Genomic DNA, 23,328 nt, shown 5'->3' on the forward strand with positions numbered 1-23,328 from the left:
TTTCTCTTGCCTGATTGCTCTGGCTAGGACTTCCAGTGCTGTGCTGAATAAGAGTGGTAACAGTAGACATTCTTGTCTTGTTCCAGTTCTCACGGAGAAAGGTTCTAGCTTTTGCCCATTCAGTATGATGCTGGCTATGAGTCTGGCATAGATGACTCTTATTATTTTGAGGTATGTTCCTTTGATGCCTAGTTTGGTGAGGGTTTTTGTCATGAAGGGATATTGGATTTTATCAAAAGCTTTTTCTGTGTCAATTGAGATGATCACGTGGATTTTGCTTTTGATTCTGTTCAGGCAGTGAAGCATTTTTGATTTATGTATGTTGGAACAACCTTGCATCCCAGGAATGAAAGACACTTAATCATCACAAATTAACTTTTTGATATGCTGCTGAATTTGATTTGTTAGTATTTTGCTGAGGGTTTTTGTGCCTATGTTCATCAGGGATACTGGCCTGAACTTTTCTTTTTTTGTTGTTGTTGTGTCTTTGCCAGGTTTTGGTATTAGGGTGATGCTGGCTTTGTAGAATGAGTTAGGGAGGAGTCCCTCCTCCTTGATTTCCTGGAATAGTTTTCAGTAGGATTGGCATCAGTTTTTCTTTGTGTGTCTGTTAGAATTTGGCTGTGAATCCATCTGGTCCAGGGCTTTTTTGGTTGGTAGGGTTTTTATTATTGATTCAGATTCAGATCTCGATATTGATCTGTTCAGGATTTCAATCTCTTTCTTATTGAGTCTTGGAAGACTGCATGTTTCCAGAATTTTATACACTTCCTCTAGATTTTCTAATCTGCATGCATAGAGCTGTTCACATTATTCTCCGAGGATCTTTTGTATTACTGTGGGATCACTTACACGCCATCTTTGTCATTTCCAACTGTATTTGTTAATCTAGCTGTCTATGAGTCTTGTTTAATTTTTCAAGGAACCAACTCTTCATTTCATTGATCTTTTGTATGGATTTCTGCAGCTCAATTTCATTAAACTCTTCTCTAATTTTAGTTATTTCTTTTCTTCTGCTAGCTTTGGGCTGGTATTTTTTCTTCTTTTTTAGTTCCTTTGGGGCAAGGGTAGATTGTTCATTTGAGATCTTTCTAAATTTTTGATGAAGGCATTTAGGGTTATAAACTGTTCTCTTAACACTGGTTTAGCTGTATCCCAGAGATTCTAGTAAGATGTGTCCCTATTTTCATTAAATACAAATAATGTATTTCTGCCTTAATTTCAACATTCTTCCAGGAGTTTCAAGAGTAAGTTGTTTAATTTCCATGTACTTGTGCAGTTTTGAGAGATCTTCCTTATGTTGATTTCTATTTTTACTGTATTGTGGTCTCAGAATGTGGCTGGTATGATTTGAGTTTTCTTTTTAATTTACTGAGATTCGCTTTACGACTGACCATGTGCTGGCTCTTAGAATATGTTCAGTATGCATATGAGAACAACATATACTCTGTAGTTGTTGGGTGGAATTTTCTATAGATGTCTATGAGGTACAATTGGTCAAATGTTGAGTTTAAGGCTGAAGTTTCATTGTTAGTTTTCTGCCTTGATGATCTAACACTATCAGTGGGGTGTTGAAGTCTCACCCTATTATTGTGTGGTTGTCTATGTCTTTTCGTAGGACAAGAAGAACTGGTTTTATGAATCCGGGTGCTCCAATGTTTGATGCCTATGTATTTAGGATAATTAAGTCTTCTTGTTGGATTGTACTTTTCATCATTTTGTAATGTCCTTCATTCTTCCTAATTTTTACTGGCTTAACATATGTTTTATCTGATATAAGAATAGTGACTTCTGCTCTTTTTTTGGTTTCTGTTTGCATATCTTTCTCCATCCCCTTCCTTTGTGCCTATGGGTGTCACGAGAGGTAAGATGGTTCTCTTGAAGACAACAGATGGTTGAGCCTTCTCTTTTTATCCACCTTGCCACTCTGTGTCTTTTAAGTGGGGTGTTTAGTGCCTTTACATTCAAGGTTAGTATTGATACACATGATTTTCATCTTGTCATCATCTTGTCAGCTGATTGTTATGTAGAACCGATTGCATAGTTGCTTTACAGTACCTGTGAGCTACGTACTTAAGCGTGTTTTTGTGGTATCAGATGTTGTTCTTATGATTCCATGTTTAGCACTCCCTTAAAGACTTCTTATATGGCTGGTCTAGTTGAAACAAATCTCCTCAGCATTTGCTTAAAATCTGATGAAGATTTTATTTCTCTTTCACTTATGAAGCTTAGTTTGGTAAGAGATGAAACAGTTGAAATTTATTTTCTCTATGGATGTTGAAAACAGGCCCCCAATCTCATCTGGCTAGTAAGGTTTCTACTGAGAGGTCTGCTGCTAACCTGATGAGGTTCCCTCTCTATGTGACTTGACCCTTCTTTCTAGCTGTTTTTAAGATTTTTTTCTTTTGTGTTGACCTTGGTGAATCTGATGGCTATGTGCTTTGGTGATGGTTCCTGTCTATAGTATCTATCTGGTATTCTCTGTATTTATTGGATTAACATGTCAACCTCTAGCAAGATTAGGGAAATTTTCATGGACTACACCCTCAAGTATATTTTCCAAGTTATTTTTCTCTCTCCTTCTCTCTGAGGAATGCCAGAGTCTTAGATTTAATCACTTTACATAATCCCATATTTCTCAGAGTTTTTTTTTCAGTTTTAAAAAATTCTTTTTTCTTCATTTTTGTCAGAGTTGCCTTGAAGAAACAGTCTTCAAAGTCTAAGATTCTTTCCTAAGTTTGTTCTATTCTGCTGTTAATACTTCTGATTGTATTACAAAATTTTTGTCATGAGTTCTTCAGGTCTAGAAGTTCAGTTGGTTCCTTCTTAAAATGGTTATTTCCTCTTTCAGCTCTTGGATCACCTTACCAGATTCCTTAGATTGTGTTTCAACTATCTCCTGAATCTCAATGAGCGTCCCTGCTATCCAGATTCTGAATTCTATGACTGTTATTTTAGTCATTTCAAACTAGTTAAGAACCACTGCTGGGGAACTAGTGGATTCATTTGGAGGTAGAGGGACATTTTGGCTTTTTGAATTGCCAGAGTTCTAGCACTGACTCTCATCTTGGAGGGTTGGTGTTCTGCAGTGTTAACTGTATATAGTCAGTTAGCTTCGTTTCTGGGTGCTTTCAGAGGACTAGGGCTCTGTACAACATCTTTATGTGTAGGTAAACACTTGCACTTGGTTTCACAGGTGTATATATCAGCAGATTTTTGGTGTTGCAGTTTGGGCTAGAATCCAGTAGCTGGCACTTAAGAGTAATGGCCAGTAGCTAGGCTAATACCCAGCCACACAACTCTTGTACTTCCTCACTTTCACTGGTGTGCTCTGCAGTGGGGAGGTCGGGGACGGGAAGAGGGGGAGAAGAGATGGCCTCACCAGGTCCACTTTAGGGAACTCCCTCCAATCACGGGCGCCCACGCCCGAGTTTCTTTTGTTAGGTGTTCCAGGCTGCCAGGTCCCCCAGGCAGAGGCTGCAACAGGGAAATATGCCAAACCCCTTCTGGACAGGCCCTGTGTAAGGAGAAATGCATGTCTGGTTCCCACCCCGGTCCAGGAACCCATGTGTGTCACCCCTCTCAGTGTTCTAAGGGTACAGGCTCCTCCCCAGCTCATATGCTGGCCATGATCTTGGCTGCAGGCTGCAGCTCTGGGGGTACCCAGATGTCAAGCTGTGTAGCATCTGCAGCCCAGCCTGAGTGCAATGTTTCACCTTATTTCTTTTCCCAGTGGCCCAGAAACACCTGCAATTCCTCAGCACAGCTGGAACCTGACCCCAAGCACTCAGGCTGGGCTGCTGATGCTACACAGTACACCCAGGCATAGGTCCAGGGAGAGGCAGTCGACAAGAGAGCTAGCACAACAGATGTGCCCTGTTCCATAGCGAAGCCAGCCCCACTCTCTTCTGGCTCAGAGGTCAGTTAGGGCTGGCACTTCCTGAAGGGAGATGGGGAGCCCTAGAGGAAAGGCATCCATGGCCACTCTCTGACGGAGCTACCCAGCCCACAAAAACTCCCAGGCTCTGCAACATCTGAAAATTAGTCTCTGCCTATCCCCAGCAAGATCCCTCTGCCAGCTCACATGTCCACAGGGGACTCCAGGCACCCTGTAACTAGGATCCTAGGGGTCAGTGGTGAAAGTGAGCTGTCCCTCAGGTCGTTCATTCGCCTCTTTCCCAGGAGCTCTTAGGGGCCAGGAACTAGTCCAGGGGTTCAGTTATCCTACACAGTGTTCCCAGCTTCCGCCCCCTTCATGCTCAGCTTCAGTGTTTCCATCCACTCTCAGCTTTTTCTCTTTGAAGATCTGCCCAAATTAAGGTGGTTTAGTCAATAATTTGGTCTCTCTCAGTGTGAATGCTACTTCCTCCCTGCATCTAGTAGGCCATCTTGTCCCTCCATCAGTTTTCTTAAGCAAGCATGGTTACATTTGCCTTTTATTTATTTGTTTTTTGTAAATTCAGGGGGGTTAAGTGCCATTTTGTTACAAAGATACATTGCATAGCAGTGTTTTTAGCGCAGCCATCACCAGAATAGTGTACGCTATACCCATTAAGTAATTTCCCATCCCCCATCCTTCTCTTACACTTCTATCCTACTGAGTCGCCAATGTCTATTATTACATTCTCTATGTCCATGTGTACACATTATTTTTCTCCCACTTACCCATAAGAACATGCAGCATCTGACTTTGTTTTTTAGTTATTTCACTTAAAATAATGTCCTCCATTCCAGTTCCCACCATGTTGCTGCAAAAGACAAGATTTCATTCTTTTTTATAGCTGAGTGAAATTCCATGGTTATATAAACCACATTTTTTAGCCAGGTATGGTGGTGTGCATCTGTAGTCCTAGCTACCTGAGAGGCTGAGAAAGGAGGATTACTTGAACCCAGGAGTTCAAGGACGAGTGAGCTATGATCGTGCCGCTATACTGCAGCCTGGGTGACAGAGCAAGACCCTGTCTCAAGCAAAAACAAACACACAAAAATAAATAAATAAACACATTTTTTTATCCAGTCATCTGTTGGTGGACACTTAGGTTGATTCCGTATCTTTGCCATTGCGAATAGTGCTGCAATAAACATACAGGTGCAGGCATCTTTTTGACATAATGATTTCTTCTCCCTCAAGTAATGAGACTGCTAGGTCAAATGGTACTTCTGTTTTAAATTATTTGAGAAATCTCCAAACTGCTTTCTACAGTGGCTTAACTAATTTACATTCCCACCAACAGCATATAAGTGTTTCCATTTCTCTGCATCCCTGCCAATATCTGTTATTTGACTTTTTTTTTTTTTTCTCTCTCTCTCGAGACTGAGTCTCGCTTTATTGCACAGGCTGGAGTGCAGTGATGTGATCTTGGCTCACTGCAGTCTCTGCCTCCTGGGTTCAAGCGATTCTCATGCCTTAGCCTTCCGAGTAGCTGGGACCACAGGCATATGCCACCATGCTCAGCTAATTTTTGTATTTTCAGTAGAGACGGGGTTTCACTATATTGGTCAGATTAGATGTTATTTGACTTTTAAATAATGGCTATTCTGATTGGTGTAAGACGGTATCTCCTTGTGGTTTTAATTTGCATTTCTCTGATGATTAGTGATGTTGAGCATTTTTTCAACATGCTTCTTAGCCATTTATATGTCTTCCCTTGTAAAATGTCTGTGCATTTCCTTTGCTCACTTTTTAATGGGGTTATTTGAGGGATTTTGGTTGAGTTGTTTGCATTCCTTGTAGATTCTGGACATTAGACCTAAAATCAGATGCAAAGTTGGCAAGATTTTCCCCCATTCTGCAGGTTGTCTGTTCACTGGGTTGATTATTTCTTTTGCTGTGCAGAAGCTTTTTAGTTTATATAATCCCATTTGTCTACTTTTGTTTTTGTTGCATTTGCTTTTGAAGGTCTTAGTCATGAATTCTTGGTCTAGGCCAATGTCTGGAGGAGTTTTTCCTAGATTTTCTTCTACAATTTTTGCAGTTTCAGGACTTACATTTAAGGCTTTAATCCATCTTGAGTTATTTTTTGTATATGGTGACAGTCAGGAGTCCAGTTTCATTTTGCATATGGCAATCCAATTTTCCTAGCACCACTTACTGAATAGGGTGTCCTTTCCCCCAGTGTATAATTTTGTTGACTTTGTCAAAGATCAGTTTGCTGTAAGTATGTGGCTTTATTTCTGGGTTCTCTGTTCTATTCTACTGATCTGTGACTATTTTTATACCATGCTATTGTGGTTACTAACACCTTGCAATATAACCTGAAGTCAGGTAAAGTGAGACCTCCAACTTTGTAATAATACCAATTTGATAAAGTTTTTTTTTAACCAGGAAATGACAAGAATGTAAAAGAAACAATGATTACTCTGTATTTACTAATTTTTAAAATTTTTGGGGTGTGTATATATATATATGTATATATTTACGGGGTACATTAGCTATTTTGATACAGGCATACAATGTGGAATAATCACATCAGCGTAAGTGGCATATTGCTAAATTTTTGATAAATATCATATGACAAGAAAAAGCAACAAATTTTATTTCATTAAAACAAGAAATATATACACACATACACACACACATACATATATATGAAATATTCCTTCATCCTTAAAAATGGAATTTAAGACAATTGCCAAAATGACATCTGAGGAACACTAGATCAACAGGTCTGGATGTGAGATTTTTAAAAAAGGAAGGTAAGGGGTTCCATGGTGAAATGCATTCAGGAAATATTGGGCTAAATAAAGTTGAAAAGTTTTTCAGTGCGGGACTTCTAGAGCCATTGATATGCTAATTTTCTAAACTTAGCCATCTCCATCACAGCCTGTGAGTGGCTCTAGAGAAGCCCTAACAATCTGGAACAGCACTTAAAAACCACCAATGTAGGCCGGGCGCGGTGGCTCACGCCTGTAATCCCAGCACTTTGGGAGGCCGAGGCGGGCGGATCACGAGGTCAGGAGATCGAGACCATCCTGGTGAACACGGTGAAACCCCATCTCTACTAAAAATATAAAAAAATTAGCCAGGCGTGGTGGCGGGCGCCTGTAGTCCCAGCTTCTAGGGAGGCTGAGGCAGAAGAATGGCGTGAACCAGGGAGGTGGCGGAGCTTGCAGTGAGCAGAGATCGGGTCACTGCACTCCAGCCTGGGCGACAGAGTGAGACTCTGTCTCAAAAGAAAAAAAAAAAAAATCACCAACCTAATACAACACTCTAACATTTTTGATATATTTTGTAAAATGTACAAAAACAGATGAAAGGTGGAAGGAAAATGAATTCTGTTTACAATAAAGCTGAGGTTCCATAAGGCATAATTTATAACTATATATTGGGTCAAGTCTTAAGGAACCAGAACTAAAAGATAGCAAACAGGAGGTCTGTAACTTTGACTTGCTTATTAAAATTGATTTATATGCTAATTTTATATTGAATATATCGAATATACTTTAAATTGTGCTAATTGCAAGTATATGGCTTTAAACGTGATGAAAAGTCAGACCAATATATAGCTGAATTTTAAAAACTATAAACTGAAATGAAAATATACATATATCTTAGAGTTTAAATAAAAACTGCACCTTGGACATCTAAAGCAACGATAATTTCATAGTAAAATTTCATATATACACACTAGGCAAAGACTGAAGTATTTACTAAATATATTTTCATATTAGCCATTAGATGGCACCATATATCTACTAGTTAACATAACTATACTAAACTAATTTCCCAACATGCTCAAAAAGTAATATAAAAATATTTAACTTTTACGTAAATATAATACACATTATCTTTTATCATTGTTAACTTTAAGTTTTAAAGTGAAGAAAGATGACATAAGCAACTACATTTACATCACCATTTCTGGAATGTTAAAACTTAATAAGTAATCTCATTCAGAAATCAAATGGAGTGTTCTAAGACAATGATTCAAAGGTTAAAGAGCAGACAGCTAGAGAATGCCCTTCCTTAAGGTAAATGTAAGATAAAACTAATTCTCTACCTTAATAAATTTTGTTTTTACTTTTTATTCATAAACTACATTGTCCAATTTCCACTTCTTCTAAACAATCAAATTTCTGTCTCCTCTTAAATTTCACCGTATCTTGTTCTCTAATGCAGGACTCTCAGTTCCTGTGTAATTTCCCACTCCCTCCTGAAATCGCGGCTGCAGATTTTTATATAGTCTATTTAAACACCAAAAACGACCCCATTCTAATAATCACATTTTCTACTTCCAGCTAAGATAAAATAACATGGATCAGATTTATCCCACCACCTGAAAACACTAAAACAACGGACAGCATATGAAACAATGGCACTTAAGACACTGAAGATGGGCAATAAAGGAGTGATCATTCAGAGAAAGAAAAAAAAATGGGATCATCTGTATGATAATGATTTTCCAAGCTTACTACCTGGAGAAAGGGGACAGTAAGGTCACTGTACAATCAGGTGAGTGCTGAGGAGATAAACCTGGGAGTATGAAGAAGCCACGTGTGCTAAAGTTCATGTGGCTGAGTCCCAGAATAAAAAGCTGTGTAGACAGAGAACTCCAGATACCTGCACTGAGTCACTCGTAACATACAGTTCAGTACTTCTTAGCACATACATGTAAGGAAACAATGAGAGGCTGGGGAAAAATCTGCCTAACAGGATTAGAGGGAAGAGATGCCGAATCTTACACAGAGCACAAAATGGGGACTATTCTGAAGATCCAGAATTTTAAAATCTCAAACCTTATGATCCACTGATTAGACTGACATATCAAGGATTTTGCTTCAGAAAATTAATCTTACACTAAATGCAGGTTTTGCCCCTCCTAACAAAGGTGAAAAGCAAGACTGAAAGGAACAAACTGTTCTCAGGTAATTTAACCTATCTCAGAATAAAGCTCAAGAACTAATCACTATTAGATCTAACACTCAACAAGGGAAACTTCACAATGTTTGGCATCCAAAAAAGAAATTATCAGGTATGCAAAGAAGCAAAAAGAAAAAAACCCAGGAGAAAAATTAATCAATCAAAACTGACTCAGAAAATTGATAACATTAGGAGACAGGGACACTAACAATTATTATGATATATTCCATGAGTTTGAAGAACCAGAGGAATGATCGAATGTGTTAAGAAGAGGCATGGAACTTTTCTTAAAAGCCTAAATCAAACTTCCAAACGTGAAAACTAAAATGTCTTTGATAAAAATACACTGAAAGAGACTGACAGCACATCAGATATTAAAAAGAAAATGTTAATGAACCTGAAGACATATCAACAGAAGGCATAAACACAAGAACAGAATGACTAAATAAATAAGCAAATAATCAGTAAATTGTGGGACAACTTCAAGTAGATAAATGTATGTGTAACTGACACCCACACAAAAGAGATGAGAAAAGAAGAAATCAAGAAAACATTTGAAGAAGTAATGGTCAAAATTGTTCCAAATTTAATGAAAACTATAACCAAAAGCAGCTCACTAAATTCAAAGAACAAGAAAAAAATGAAAAAAAAGAAAAAAAGAAAAAAATGAAGAAAACTACACAAAGGAACATTATATTCAAATGCATTAAAGTTGTAAAGATAAAAACAGAAGTAGTCAGAAAAATTACACATTACCTAAAAAAAATAGAGGTAAGGCTGACAAGAGATTCATCAGAAATAATAAAAGACAGAACAAGTGGCACACTATCTTTAAAGTACTGAAAGAATAAAAGCCGCTAATCTAGAAGTCCTTGCCAGTTAAATGATCTTTGAAAAATAAAAGGTGAAAGTTTGCAAAACAATACAACATAACTTTGAGTCACAAAAAAGGATATAGTTTGGATATTTGTCTCCACCCAAATCTCATACTGAAATGTAATTATCAGTGTTGGAAGTGAGACCTAACGGGAGGTGTTTGGATCACGGTGGGAGGATCCTTTATAGCTTGGTGCTATCCTTGCAAGAGTGAGTACTCAGAAGATCTGATTGTTTAAGTGTGTAGCACCTCACCCACACCCTCTCTTGCTCCTGTTTTCACCATGTGAAGTGCTTGCTCCCACTTCATCTCCCACTATTAGTAAAAGCTCCCTGAGGCCTCTACAGAAGCTGAACAGATGCCAGCGCCATGCTTGTACAGCCTACAAAACTGTGAACCAATTAAACCTCTATAAATTATCCAGTCTCAGGTATTTCTTTATAGCAACACAAGAATGGCCTAATATAGAAAACTGGTACCAAGGAGTGGGGCTCTGCTATAAAGATACCTGAAAATGTGAAAGCAACTTTGGAAGTGGGTAGCAGGCAGAGGTTAGAATAGTCTGGAGGGCTCAGAAGAAGACAGGAAGATAAGGGAAAGTTTGGAACTGCTTAGAGATGAGTTAAATGGCTGTGACCAAAATGATGATGGTGATATGGACAATCAATCCAGGCTGCTGAGGTCTCAGATGGAAATGACAAACATACTAGGAACTGGAGCAAAGGTAACTCATATTATGCCTTAACAAAGAGCTTGGCTGCATTGTGCTCATGTCCTAGGGATCTGTGTAAGTTTAAAAATGAAGGATAATTGGGCCGGGCATGGTGGCTCACGTCTGTAATCCCTGCACTTTGGGAGGCCAAGGTGGGCGGATCACAAGGTTGGGAGTTCAAGACCAGCCTGACCAACATGGTGAAACCCTGTCTCTACGAAAAATACAAATATTAGCCGGGCGTGGTGGCGCATGCCTGTAATCCCAGCTACTCAGGAGGCTGAGGCAGGAGAATCATTTGAACCTGGGAGGCAAAGGTTGCAGTGAGCTGAGATCACGCCACTACACTCTAGCCTGGGCAACACAGCGAGACTCTGTCTCAAAAAAGAAAAAAAAAGAAGGAAAGATAATTTAGGGTATCTGGCAGAAGAAATTTCTAAGTGGCAAAGCATTCAAGATGTGGTCTGGCTGCTTCTAACAGCCTATGTTCAGATCTGGGAACAAATAAATGACTAAAGTTGGAATTTATATTTAAAAGGGAAGCAGAGCATAAAAGTTTGGAAAATTTGCAGCCTGGCCATGTGGTAGAAAAGAAAGGCTCAATTTCAAGGGAGGAATTCAAGCAGGCTGCAGAGCAACCACTTCCTAGAGAAATTTGCAAAATTAAAAAGGAGCCAAGTACTAATACCTAATACTATGGGATAAAGGTCTCAGAGACCTTCATGGAAGCCCTTCCAACCACAGGTCCTGAAGCCTAGGAGAACAGAATGGTTTTGTGGGCCGGGCCTAGGGTCCTGTTGTCCTGCACAGCCTTGGGAAATTGCTCCCGGTATCCCGGCCACTCTGGCTCCAGCCAGCTCAAAGAAGCCCAAGTATACCTTGGGCCGCTGCTTCAGAGGGTGCAAGCTGTAAGCCTTGGAGGTTTCCACTTAGTGTTAAGTCTTTAGGCACTTGGAGTGCAAGAGTAGTGTAGGCGTGGCAGCCTCTGCCTAGATTTCAGGGATGTTTGGAAAAGCCTGAATGTCTAGGAAGAAGATTGCTGCAGGGATGAAGGCCTCACAGAGAACCTCTACTAGAGCAGTGCAGAGGGAAAATGTGAGGATGGAGGCCCCACACAGAGTCCTCACTGGGACATTCCCAGTGGAGCTGTGGGAAGAGGGCAACTGTCTTCCAGACTCCAGAGGGGCAGATCCACCAGCAGCTTTCACTGTGCACCTGGAAAAACCACAAACACTCAACTCCATCCTGGAAGAGCAGCTTTGGGGGCTGACCGCCTACAAAGCCACAGAGGCAGAACGGCCGAAGGCTTTGGGAGCCCACTTCTTAAAGCAGTGTGCCCTGAATATAGGACATGGAGTCAAAGAAGAGACTGATTTGGAACTTTAAGATTTAATGACTGCCCTGCTGCATTTTGAACTTACATAGGGTCTGCAGCCCCTTTCTTTTGACCAATTTCTCCCTTTTGGAATGGAAATGCTTACCCAATGTCTCTACCCACACTGTACCTTGGGAGTAAATAACTTGTCCCATTTGATTTTGCAGACTCCTAGACAGAAAGCAATTGCCTTGTCTCAGGTGAGACTTTGGACTTTTAGTGTTGCAACAAGTTAAAACTTTGGGGGACTATTGTAAAGGCCTGATTATATTTAGCAACATGAGAAGGACATGAGATTTGGTGGGGCCAGGGGCAGAATGATACAGCTTGTATATCTGTCCCCACCCAAATCTCATATTGAGATGTAATTCCCAATGCTGGAGGTGGGGCCTGGTGGGAAGTGTTCAGGTATTGCGGGCAGAACTCTCATGGCTTAGTGCTGTTCTTGAAATAGTGAGTACTCACAAGATCTAGTTGTTTAAGTGTGTGGCACCTCCCCACTGACTCTCTCTTGTTCCTGCTTTTGCCATGTGAAGTGCCTGCTCTCACTTTCCCCTCCAGCATGAGTAAAAGCTCCCTGAGCCCCCTCCAGAAGCTGAGAAGATGCCAGTGTCATGCTTATAGAGCCTGCAGAACCCTGAGCCAATTAACCTCTTTTCTATAATAAATTACCCAGTCTCAGGTATTTATAGCAACACAAGAATGGACTAATACACAAATGTTGAAAGACAACATCACCAGCAAATCTGCCGTAAGAAATATTAAAGTTCTTCAAACAGAAAGAAAATGACAAAAGATGAAACCCAGATATACAACACAAAGAATACAGTGTACTAAAAAAAATAGTTTTCATCTTATTATTTAAAGTTTTTTAAAGATAAGAGAGAGTGACATCACAGAAAATGAGGGAGTAGGAAGCTTCAAGGGTACATACCTCCACTGAACCATTAAACAGGAAAAAAATTGTCAAAATCAACTATTTCAAAACTCTGGAACCTTGCTGGCCAATTACAGCAACGACAGATGCGCTTGCTGAAAGGAGAGACTGCTGAAACTCAGTAAGAGAACAGTATGCACAAAACAGCTACCATCCCCCACCCTTCAGCCCTACCTTGGCAATGGGACATCAGCTCATATACCTGGACTGGCTAGCTGGTGCTAAAATCAGCAGTAAGGACCCTGACTTCCAAAAATTGGCAGTTGTGCATTTTGATCATTCTGGCATTTCCCTGAAGAACAGATGTAGATGCTTGCCTTTGTTTGGGCTGCCTCAGGCTGTAGTGGCTTTGCCAGCAGTGGCTATTTCAAGAAGGCACATACATCTTTGGTTGGGTTTTTGGATCAAGACATTTAGGAAAACCTGAGACAGGTCCTTGTCTGACCACAGATATAATGAAAAAGAAACATCTCTGACCATATACAAGAAGGAATAAAGACTTTTCAAAAATAGTCTGGGGAGGTCACTAAACAGGTAACTGCAGCATCTACTAACCAAAAATGAGAAATCCCTGAGGAGTAGGACAATCTCATTTCTACTTACCATAATAGAGTATTTAAAATGTTGTTTTCAACAAAAAGTTACAAAGCCTTCAAAGAAACAGGAAAGTATGGCCCATTCTCAGGATAAAAGAATTTCACAGAAACAATCTCTGAGGAAGATCCAAAATTAGAATTACTAGTTAAGGATGTTTAATGAACACTCTTAAATAAGATTAATAAGCCAAAATAAACCAGGGACAAAAAAAAAAGAAAATCAGAAGAACATTGTATGAGTAGGGAGTATGAATAAAGGGACAGAAATTATAAAAAGAAACCAAATAGAAATTCTGACAGTGAAAAGTACACTAGATTAAATGAAAAGTTTACTACAGAGGTTCAATGGCAGATTTGGCCAGGCAAATCAGAGACTCAGGAAACATTAAGATAAAACCATTGAAATGATCCAGTTTGAGGAGCTGGGGGAAAAAAAAGAAGGCAGAAAAATGAACAGAATGTGAAAGCCTGTGAGATAGCATCAAACATACCAACACATGTATCATATGAGCACCAAAAGGAGAAGAGGAAAAAGGCAGAACAATATCAGAAGAAGTAACGGCCAAAAATGACTGTAAATATAACACCAAAAGCACAACCCATGAAAAACAATAGTTGATAAGCTGGATCTCAATTTAAAATTTAAAACTTCTGATCTGCAAAATACAATGTGAAGAAAATGAAAAGACAAGCTACAAATTAGAGGAAAATATTTGCAAAAGACAAACTTGATAACGGACTGTTTCGAAAATATATAAAGAACTCTTAAAACTCAACAATAAAAAAAAAAAAAAAAAAAAAAACAGCCTGATGAATAAATGGGCCAAAGGCCTTAAAAGATACCTCACCAAAAGCGATAAGCATATAGCAAATTAGCATGTAAAAACACACTCCACAACATCTGTCATCAGGGTAATGCAAATTAAAACAACAGAGACACCACCACATACCTATTAGAATGGCCAAAATCCAGAACACTGACAGCTCCAAATGCTGATGAGGGTGTGGAGCAACAGGAACCCTCATTAACAGCTGCTGTAAATGCAACATGGCAAAGCGACTCTAAAAGACAGTTTGGCTGCTTCTCACAAAGCTAAATATACTCTTACCATATGATTCAGCAATTACATTCCTTGGTATTTACCGAAAAAGTTAAAAACTTACGTCTACACAAAAATGTGTACATTGATGCTTACAGCAGCTTTATTCATAATTGCCAAAACTTGGAAGCAACGAAGATGTCCCTCTGTAGGTGAATGGATAAATAAAACTGTACAACATCCAGACAACGGAATACTATTCAGTGTTAAAAACAAATGAGCTATTACAGAAAACAAAATTTTCAAAACTTCAAAACCAGTGTTTTAAACTAACCCAGTCACAGAAAAACAAAGAAAAGAGAATTTTAACACACGGTCTCATGGCTATAATCCCAGCACCTTGGGAGGCTGAGGCAGGTGGATTGCTTCAACTCAGGAATTTGAGACCAGACTAAGCAATATGGTGAAACCTTGTCTTCACGAAAAATACAAAAATTAGCCGGCCACGGTGGTACATGGCTGTAGTCCTGGCTACTCTGGGGGCTGAGGTGGGAGGATCACCTAAGACCAAAAGGTCAAGGCTGCAGTGAGCTGTGATGGCACCACTGCACTCCAGCTTGGGTTACAGAGTGAGACCCTATTTCAAATAATAATAATAATAATAATAAACAAAGCCTTTGAGAAATATGGGACTATGTAAAGTAACCAAACCTATGAATTACTGGCATTCTTGAGAAAAAGTAAACCTGGAAAACATAACTGAAGGAATAAATCAAGAAAATCTTCCTAATCTTGCAAGAGGGGTAGGCATCTAGATATAAGAAATCCAGGCAACACCTACAAGATACTACACAAAACAAACATCACCAATGCATATAGTCACCAGACTGTCCAAGGTCACTGCTAAAGAAAAAAATCTTAAAGGCAGCTAGAGAAAAAGGTGTCAGATCATGCACAAATGGAACCCCATGAGACTAAGAGCAGGCCTCTCAGCAGAAACCTTACAAAGTAGGAGAGAATAAGGGCCTATTTTCAGCTTTCTTGAAAAGAAGAAAGTCTGGGTCAGGCATAGTGGCTCACATCTGTAATCCCAACACTTTGAGATGGTGATGCAGAAGGCTTGCTTGAGCCCAGGAGTTTGACAGCAGCATGAAAAACATAGCAAGATGTCATCTCTCCAAAAAATAAACATTAAAAATTAGTCAGGTGTGGTGGTACACAACTGTAGTCCCAGCTACTCGGGAGGTTAAGGTGGAAGGATTGCCTAAACACAGAAGTTTGAGGTGCAGTGAGCTTCAGTCACAACACCACTCTCTAGCTTGGGCAACAGAGTGAGACCCGGCAAAAAAAAAAAAAAAAAAAAAAAGAAGAAGAAGAAGAGAAGAAGGAGGAGAAGAAGGAGGAGGAGGAAAAGAAATTTCAACAAAGAATTTCATATTCCACCAAACTAAGCTTCATATGCAAAGAAAAAATAAAACATTTTTCCAACCAAGCAAGCACTAAGAAAATTCATTACCACCAGATCAACCTTACAAGAGATCCTTAATGGAATTCTAAACATGGAAATGAAAGAACAATACCTGCTACCACAAAAACATAATAAAGTACATAGCCCATAGACCCTATACAGCTTCCACACAATAAAAATGACAGAGCAAAAAGCTAACAACTTCATATGGTTGAAACCTCACATATGAATACTAACCTTGAATATAAATGGTCTAAATGCCCCACTTGAAAGGCACAGAGTTGCAAGTTGCATTTTAAAAAAAAGAAGAAAGAACAGCTAACAAGGGAAGTGAAGGACTTCTTTGAGGAGAACTACAAACCACTGCTCAGTGAAATCAGAAATGACACAAACAAATGGAAAAACATTCCATGCTCATGGATAGGAAGAATCAATGCCATGAAAATCCATACTGCCCAAAGTAATTTATAGGTTGAATGCTATTCCCATTAAACTAACATTGACATTCTTTACAGAATTAGAAAAAAAAAACTATTTTAAAATTCATATGGACAAAAAAGAGCCCAAATAGTCAAGACAATCCTAAGCAAAAAGAACGAAGTTGGAGGCATCATGCTACCCGACTTCAAACTATACAAGGCTGCAGTAGCCAAAACAGCCTGGTACTGGTACAAGAACAGACACATAGACCAATGGAACAGAATAGAAACTCAGAAATATGACTGCACACCTGCAACCATCTTATCTTCAACAAACCTGATAAAAACAAGCAATGGGATAAGGGCTCCCTATTTAATAAATGGTACTGGGAGAACTGACTAGCCATATGCAGAAAACTGAAACTGGACCCCTTCTTTACACTATATATAAAAATCAACTTGAGATAAATAAAGAATGAAATGTAAAACCCAAAACTATAAAAACCTTAGAAGAAAATCTAGGCAATACCTTTCAGGATATAGGCACTAGCAAAGATTTCATGACGAAAGTGCCAAAAGCAATTGCAACTAAAGCAAAAATTGACAAATGGGATCTAATTAAAAGGTTTCTGCACAGCAAAAAGAACTATCCATCAGAATGAACAAACAACCTAAAGAACGGGAGAAAATTTTGCAACCTATCCATCTCACAAAGGTCTAACACCCACCAACTACAAGGAATTTAAACAAATTTACAAGAAAAAAAACCATTAAAAAGTAGGCAAAGAATATGAACAGACACTTCTCAAAAAAAGATACACACGCAGCCAACATACATGTGAAAAAAAGCTCGACATCACTGATCATCAGAGAAATGTAAATCAAAACTACAATGAGATACCATCTCACACCAGTAAGAATAGCTATAATTAAAAAGTCAAAAAAAAAAATAGATGCTGGCATGGTTGTAGAGAAAAGGGAATGCTTTTACACTGTTGGCAAAGGTATAAGTTAAGTTCAACTATTGTGGAAGACAATGTGGTGATTCTTCAAAAACCTAGAGGCAGAAATACCATTTGACCCAGCAATCCTCCCATTACTGGGTATATACCCAAAGAAGTATAAATCATTCTATTATAAAGATATATGCATGTACTGTATACATATGTAACAAACCTGCATGTTGTGCACATGTACCCTAGAACTTAAAGTATGATAATAATAAAAAAAAAGATATATGCATGCACACATTCATTGTAGCACTATTCACATTAGCAAAGACATGGAATCAATCTAAATGCCCATCAGTGATAGACTGGATAAAGAAAATGTGGTATATATACACCATGGAGTACCACACAGCCATAAAAAGAAACACGATCATGTCCTCTGTAGGGACATGGATGGAGCCGCAAGCCATTATCTTCAGCAAACTAATCCAGGAACAGAAAACCAAATGCCACATGTTCTCTTACAAGTGGGAGGTTAATGATGAGAAGACATGGACACATAGCGGGGAACAACACACACTGGGGCCTGTTGGAGAGTTGGGGGGCAGGAAGAGGGAAAGCATCAAGACGAACAGCTAATGGATGCTGGGCTTAATACCTAGTTGATGGGATGATCTGTGCAGCAAGCCACCATGGCACATGTTACCTCTGTAACAAACTTTCACATCCTGCAAACGTACCCCTAAACTTAAAAGTTGGCAAAAAAAAAAAGACCCATTTGTCTGCTGTCCTCAAGAAGTCCATCTCACATATAAATCCATAGGCTCAAAGAAAAGGGTAGAAGAAAGATCTATCGTACAAACAGAAAAAAAAAAGAGCTAGAGTCGCTCTTCTTATATCAGATAAAACATACTTTAAACCAAAAACAATAAAAAAGGATAGAGAATTGTATTATATAATGAGAAAGCATCCAATTAAATAAGACTTAACTATCCTAAATACATACACACCCAACACTGAGGCACCCAAATTCATAAAACAAATTATTCTACACCTATGAAAAGACTTAGACAACCACACAATAATAGTGAGGGACTTCGATACCCAACTGACAGCATGAGACAGATCATCAAGGCAGAAAATCAACAAAGAATTTCTGGACTTAAGTTTGATACTTGACCAACTGAACCTAATAACCATCTACGGAATATTGTACCCGTCAACCACAGAATATACATTCTTCTCGTCTGCACATAGAACATACTCTAAGATAGACCACATGCTCAGCCATAAGGCAAGTCTCAGTAAATTCAAAAAAACTGAAATCATTCCAACCATACTTTCAGATCACAGTGAAATAAAAATAGAAATCAGTAACAAGAAGATCTCTCAAAACCACACAATTTCATGGAAATTAAACAACTTGCTACCGAATGACTTTGCAGTAAACAATAAAACTAAGGCAGAAATTTTAAAAATATTTAAAATAAATGAAAACAGAGACACAACATACAAAAATCTCTGGGATGCAGCAAAAGCAGTATTAAGAGGAAAGTTCATAGTGCTATACACCAACCTAAAATAGTTAGAAAAATCTTAATGATCTAACATCACACCTAGAAGAACTAGAAAAACAAGAACAAACTAACCTGAAAGTCAGCAAAATAAATAAATAAATAAATAAATAAATAAATAAATAAAAATCAGTGTAGAACGGAAGGAAACTGAGACCCCAAATACATACCAAGAACAATGAAACCAAAAGTTGGTTCCTTGAAACGTTAAACAACATTGATAGGCCACTAGTAACATTAAAAAAGAAAAACAGTGAGATGATCCAGACATTACAACCAATTATATAGAAATATAAAAGATCTTCAGAGACTACTATGAATATCTCTATACACATAAAACTAGAAAATCTAGAGGAAATGGATAAATTCCTGGAAACATATAACCTCCCAAGATTGTCTCAAGAAGAAACTGAAACCTTGAACAGACCAATATCAAGTTCCAAAATTGAATCAGTAATAAAAACCCTACCAACCAAAAAAAGCCCTGGACCAGATGGACTCACAGCCAAATTCTAACAGATGCATAAAGAAGAACTGGTGCCAACCCTACTGAAACTATTCCAGAAAAACAAGGAGGAGGGACTCCTCCTTAACTCATTCTACAAAGCCAGCATCACCCTAATACTAAAACTTGGCAAAAATACAACAACAAAAAAAGAAAAGTTCAGGCCAATATCCCTGATGAATTTAGACACAAAAACTCTCAACAAAATACTAGCAAGTCAAATTCAGCAACATATCAAAAAGTTAATCTGCCATGATCAAGGAGCCTTCATTGCTGGGATGCAAGGTTGGTCCAACAGACACAAATCAATAAATGTGATTCACTGCATAAACTGAGTCAAGAACAAAAATCACATGATCATATCAATCAACATGGAAAAAGCTTTTGATAAAATCCAATATCCCTTTATGATAAAAACCCTCAACAAACCAGGCAGCAAAAGGAACATACCTCAAAATAATAAGACCCACCTATGACAAATTCATAGCCAAAATTATACTGAATGGACAAAAGCTGGAGCAATTCCCCTTGAGAACTGGAACAAGACAAGGATGTCTACTCTCACCACTCTTACTCAACATAATACTGGAAGACCTACCCAGAGCAATCAGGCAAGAGCAAGAAATGAAAGGTATCCTTATAGGACAAAAGGAAGTCAAACTGTCTCTTTTTAATGATGATATGATGCTATACCTAGAAAACCCTAAAGACTCCAGGAAAATGCTCCCGGAACTGATAAACGACTTCATAAAGTTTCAAGATAAAAATCAAAGTACAAAAATCAGTAGCATTTATATACTCTAATAATGTTTAAGCTGAGAGCCAAGCCAAGAACAATCTCTTTCATAACAGCCACACAAGAAAAGAAATATCTAGGAATATATCTAATCAAAGAGGTGAATGATCTCCTCAAGGAGAGCTACCAAACACTGCTGAAAGAAATCATAGATAATACAAATGGAAAAACATTCCATGCTCATGGATTGGAGAGTAAGTATCATTAAAATGGCCATACTGCCCCGGGTGCAGTGGCTCACACCTGTAATCCCAACACTTTGGGAGGCTAAGGTGGGCAGATCACCTTATGTCAGGAGTTTGAGACCAGCCTGGTCAACATGGTGAAATCCCGTCTCTACTAAAAATACAAAAACTAGCTGGGCGTGGTGGCACATGCCTGTAATCCCAGGTACTTGGGAGGCTGAGGGCAGGAGAATGGCTTGAACCTGGGAGGTGGAGGTTGCAGTGAGCCAAGACTGCCATTGTACTCCAGCCTGGGTAAGAGTGAGACTCTGACACCAAAAAAAAAGTCATACTGCCCAAAGCAATCTATAGATTCAATGCTATTCCTATCAAACTACCAATGTCAATTCTTCACAGAATTAGAAAACAAAAAAACCCCTAAAATTCATATAGAACCAAAAAAGAGCCCAAATAGTGAAAGCCATCCTAAGCAAAAAGAATAAAGCTGGATGCATCACATTACCCAACTTTAAATGGTATAAGGCTATAGTAACCAGAACAGCATGGTACTGATACAAAAAAGGACACATAGACCAATGGGACAGAATAGACAACCCAGAAATAAAGTTACATACCTATAGCCAACTGACCTTCGACAAAGTTAACAAAAACATACACTGGGGAAAGGACACTCTATTCAATAAATGGTGCTGGAAAACTGGATTACTATATGCGGACTGAAACTGGATCCCTATCTCTCACTATATACAAAAATTAACTCAAGATGAATTAAGGACTTAAATGTAAATTCTGAAGCTATAAAAATTCTAAAAGAAAATACAGGAAAACCTCCTCTGCACATTTGTCTAGGCAAAGAATTCATGACTAAGACCCCCAAAGCAAATGCAACAAAAACAAAAATACACAAATGGGACTATATAAACTAAAAAGCTTCTGCACGGTAAAAGTAGTAATCCACACAACGAACAGCCAGCCTGCAGAATGGGGGAAAATATTCGCTTATTTCAAACTATGTATCGACAAAGGTCTAATATCCAGAATCTATAAGGAATAAGCAAGTCAACAAACGAAAAACAACCTCATTAAAAAGTGAGCAAAGACACAAACAGACACTTCTCAAAAGAAGACATACAAGCAGCCAACAAACATGAAAAAATGGTCACTATCACTAATCATCAGAGAAATGAAAATCAAAACCACAATGAGGGCCAGGCATGGTGGTTCATGCCTGTAATCCCAGTACTTTGGGAGGCCAAGACGGGTGGATCACGAGGTCAGGAGATCAAGACCATCCTGGCTAACAGGGTGAAACCCCATCTCTACTAAAAATACAAAAAATTACCCAGGTGTGGTGGCGCATGCCTGTAGTCCAAGCTACTCGGGAGGCTGAGGCAGGAGAATCGCTTGAACCCAGGAGGCGGAGGTTGCAGTGAGCCGAGATCGCACCACTGCACTCCAGCCTGGGCAACAGAGCGAGATTCCATCTCAAAAAAAAAAAAAAAAGAAAAGAAAAAAAGAAAAGAAAAAACAACCCCACAATGAGATACCATTTCACAATAGTCAGAATGGCTATTATTAAAAAGTAAAAAATTAGCAGATGCTGGTGAGGCTGCAAAGAAAGGGGAACACTTAAACACTGTTGATGGTAAAGTAAATAAGTTTAGCCACTGTGGAAAGCAACTCTGAGATTTCTCAAATAACTTGAAACAGAGCTACCATTTGATGCAGCAATCCCATTACCAGATATATCTTCAAAAGAAAATGTTTCTACCAAAAAAGACATATGCACACATATGTTCACCACAGCATTATTCACAATAGCAAAGACATGGAACCAACCCAGGTGCCCATCAACAGTGGATTGAATAAATACATAACCTAAAGAGGCCCATATATTTTTTTAAAAATTAAGTCTGCAGTTAAAAACCTTCCCATAAAGAAAATTTATGCCACCAAGGCCTATGTGGCTTCTCTGGTGAACTGTACCAAACATTTAAGAAAGAAATAATACCAACTATATATAACTCTCTCACAAAATTCAAGAGGAAGGAACTTCCCAATTCATTCTCTCAGGCCAGTATCATCCTGATACTGAAACTAGAAAGAGGCATGAAAAGAAAAGAAAAGAAACCAGTATCCCTACTGATACACGAAAAGTCTTAACAAATTTTTAGCAAATTCAATCCAACAATATAGTAAAAGGATAATCCATCATGGACAAGTAGAATTTATCTCATAAATGTAAGATTGGTTTGACACGTGATTCATCATGTAAATAAACTAAAAAAAGTTTTAAAATCACATGATCATATCAGTAGATACAGAAAAAGCATTTTCTTGGAAAAATTCCAACAATCATTCCTTCTAAACTTTCTCAGAAAACTAGGAATAAAAAGGATGTTCCTCACCCAGGCAAAAACATCTAACATCATACTTACTGGTAAAAGATTGAATGGTCTTCCCTTGAGATCACCCAAAATGCTTTCCCTTGAGATCACCAACAAGGCAAAGATTCTCATTCTCATTACTTCTATTCAGTATTGTAAGTTCTAGTCAGTGAAATATAAGGCAGGAAAAAGAAATAAAAGGCATCCAGATTGGAAAGGAAGAAGTAAAACTGTCTTTATTCACAGACACGGTCATCTACATAAATATTTCTTTAGAATCTACAAAATAAGCTACTAGAACTAACGAGTGCATTTAGCAAGGTTGCAGCATACAAAATAATGTACAAAACATAACTGTATTCCTATATAATATCAATGAACCACTAAAAATTTAAATTTAAAATTTCTATTTACAACATTAAAAAATATGAAATGCTTAGGGATATATCTGATAAAATGTTTAAGACTTACACACTGAAAATTACAATTTATATCTAAAGAAAATTAAAGAAGAACTAAATAGAAATATACACTAGGTTCATGGATTAGTAGACTCAATAATATTAAAATGTCAATTTTCTTCAGCTTATCTACAGGTGTTTTTTTCTAACACAGTCCCATCCAAAATTCCGCCAGGCTATTTTGTA

General features: G+C 38.4%; 1 protein-coding gene across 5 annotated transcripts in view; it reads right to left on the minus strand.

The window, feature by feature from the left end:
- The window catches only part of SYT14 (synaptotagmin 14), a 216,707-nt gene that overhangs the window by 165,315 nt on the left and 28,064 nt on the right, over positions 1–23,328 (minus strand). The gene's annotated exons all lie outside the window — the stretch shown is intronic.

This window comes from Theropithecus gelada, chromosome 1 (assembly GCF_003255815.1).
Source record: "Theropithecus gelada isolate Dixy chromosome 1, Tgel_1.0, whole genome shotgun sequence".
Classification (NCBI taxonomy): Eukaryota; Metazoa; Chordata; class Mammalia; order Primates; family Cercopithecidae; genus Theropithecus; species Theropithecus gelada.